Below are 2,949 nucleotides of genomic sequence, written 5' to 3'. Positions count from 1 at the left end.
AAAACCGAAGGATTGTACAAGTTCTTACCTGTTTAGTAACTGGAAATGTCTCCTTTACATGAGAGGAGAGGAACATTACAACCCTAACAATAAAGAAAAAAATATAGCAAGAATAAAGAACCATCAGTTTAGGCCCTGGGTAGCTCAATTGGTTAGAGTTTCCTCTGATACACCGAAGTTATGGGTTCAATCTCTGGTCAGCGCACATACGAGAATCAACCAATGAACACATAAGTGGAACGACAAATTGACATCATTCCCTCATCAAAAAATTTTTAAAAAAAGAAAAAAAGAACCATCAGTTTCCCAGAGAAAATAAAAACACTTGATCACCATAACATGTTGCAGGACTGAAAATACTATTTTAACGCGGCCCGTGATTCCAGCTGTGTTTCCTCATGCTCTCTCTTTTCAGAGGAACTGGGGTTTAATTTTCCTGCCTTTGTGGATTGTTCCCATCCCCAGTGCCATCTGAAGATCCCTGCGAAGTGAATCACTTCCATCACTGAGCCTTTCCAGTCGCTCCGTCTTTACTTTGCATCTGCACCACAGGCCTTGTTTGCGGCTTCCTTTTCAAGGGCTTCATTTCCCTTCCCAGTGTGCTGCTTATATGGGGCCACATACTTCTACTAACCACAACAGAGAACGCTTATGTAGCTACTTTGCTAGTCTTCATTTTACAGACAAGGAAAAGGGGTTGAAGCAACTTGCCCAAGATCCCGTAGAAATGGGGTTCAGACCAGGGCATCTGCCTCCAGGTTCTGCCTGCGTGACATGCACTGTATCTCTTCTGGAGTGACTGGTCTCCTAGTGTCCCCAGGGACCCCGTGCCAGCCTGCCCTGGGTTGCCCATGGGTCACGGTAGGGCTGGCAGAACTACGTGGGCTCCTGGTGAGGGAGGTGGCAGGCAGCACAGTGGCTCAGGCCCTGCCACTTCCTACTTCATGAGCTCTCAGAGCCTCGGTGTCCTCATCTGTGAGACGGGCACAACACTGGTTCCGCCACCCCCACCCCCACCCCCACCCGTGGGGCAGCGATGAGGAACCAGTGTTATCCCCATTTTACATGGAGGCTCACAACGTGAGAGCTCGGGAAAGGAATGCTGTCCCCTTCCTAAGATGGCAGCCCTTCTGCTCTAGGTTCGGATGTAGAGGCACGGTTGGTTGGCAGAGAATCTGTGGGGCAGCTCCCTTTTCTGATTCCATTTGTAACTATGCTTCTGGTGTGCTCTGCCCAGCTCGGTGTGTACCTCCAACTGTTCTGTGCACCGGGGACTCCCAGATCTCCCCACTGCCCAGCGGCCCTGCCCTTCTGCACCTGTTTCCTCTCCAGGTGAGGCCCCGTACACTGCACCAACCTAACATTTGGTAGGTGCTGAGAGAGTGTGCCACTAGCTAAACGCCACCACATGAACCCTATGTCCCTAGGCCCTCCCCTCCAACCATGACCTCCACCCCAAAGCGTCACCCCACCCCATCCTCTCCCTCTCTATCATTCCACACTCAGAAACACACACCTCTTCGGTGGGATAAAGTTCTAGACTCCCCATTCCGTCACATAAGACCATTGCTCCCCTCCAGTGACAGGATGCTCTCCACCCCCAGTATTGCCAGCTCCGTGTTCAGAATGTTGTCACTGTCTCCCTATCTCACAGGAAGACACGAATAAAGTCACACAGGAAGTTGTGTAGTCATTACGTCTACTCTGTCCCAAGCAGCCAACACCGTGTCTGATTCTCCCTCTGTGCGACTGTCCCACGCAGTTACTTGGACAAGAAAAGGGAGAGCACAGTCTCTGCGGAGTGGTTGTTCCTAATGGAGTGAGGTCCAGGGTGCCGTTCACCCCAATTTATAAATGGGGAACCAAGGTTCCTAGAGGGCAAATGAGTTTCCACAACCAGTGAGAGGGGCAGAGCAGGGATTCGAACCCCACTCTGCTGACTGTGGCATCCTTGCCCTGCAATATGCTCCCAGAAGCACCCTGGCCAGAAAATGGTTCATGAGCAGTTCCAGGATCTCACCCATACTCTGTGGGGTGTAGCTGTGGGGCTGCCCTCCACTCTGGGCCCCCTGAGTCCCTACCTGCAGAGGGCCACTGCCTGGGCAGACACTTCAGACACTGGGCTCTGTCTAGCTGAGGGGCTTGGTCCCCAGCAGTGTGACTGGCATTTTTGCTACTGACTTGACTTTGCCACTGACAGTCCCAAACTGTGCAGGCACTGTGGGGCTTGGAGGAGATGCTGGCTCTGTAGTCTGCTGTGCCCAGGAGAACAGTGGCCCTCTGTTTTCTGGACTTTCTGGGCTGTTTCTCCTCTCACTTCTTCTTTGCTAGGCCCACTGCCTCTTCCCTCCCCAGGTGCCTTCCTCTGCCCCGGGGTTCCTGGACCTTTGCTTCACTCTCTGGCCCTCACCCATGCTCCTTCTCAGGGACTCTGTCTCCTTGTGCCTTTCTCCTGGTTACTCTCATTGCACCAACACTGACGCCTGCGGGATCCTGGAGGCGCCCACTGGCTAGTGGGAAAGAGTGTCTGGCTTGGGGACAATTGCTCTCCCCATTTCTACTTCACTCATCTCTGCCCCCCTTCCTGTCTGTCTGTCGACTTCTTCATCTCTCTCCCCATCTCTCCTGCTTGCCTCGGTTTCTCCATCCTCTGTCCCTTCTCAAGGTCTTATCCTTGTAACAAGGCTGGGAAGTGGAATCTTACCATCCACATTTTAGATAGAAGGACGCAGAGGACTGGAGAGTTTAGGTGATCTGCCAGCGCCACGCTGCTAGTAACTGGCGGCGCTGGGTGAGCACGCGCTCCACGGTTCGTCACAGGTTAGGTCCAGGCGCGCGCGGATAGTCCTCGGGCCTGCGCCCCGCCCACCTGTCCCGCCCCCTGCTGTCCCTCTGCTCCGCCCACCGACCCAGGCCCCGCCCCCGCCCGCCCCGGTCACGCCCCCGCCC

This window comes from Desmodus rotundus, chromosome 5, assembly GCF_022682495.2.
Source record: "Desmodus rotundus isolate HL8 chromosome 5, HLdesRot8A.1, whole genome shotgun sequence".
NCBI lineage: Eukaryota > Metazoa > Chordata > Mammalia > Chiroptera > Phyllostomidae > Desmodus > Desmodus rotundus.
The sequence above is the reverse complement of the archived record's forward strand: the minus strand, read 5'-3'. Positions refer to the sequence as shown.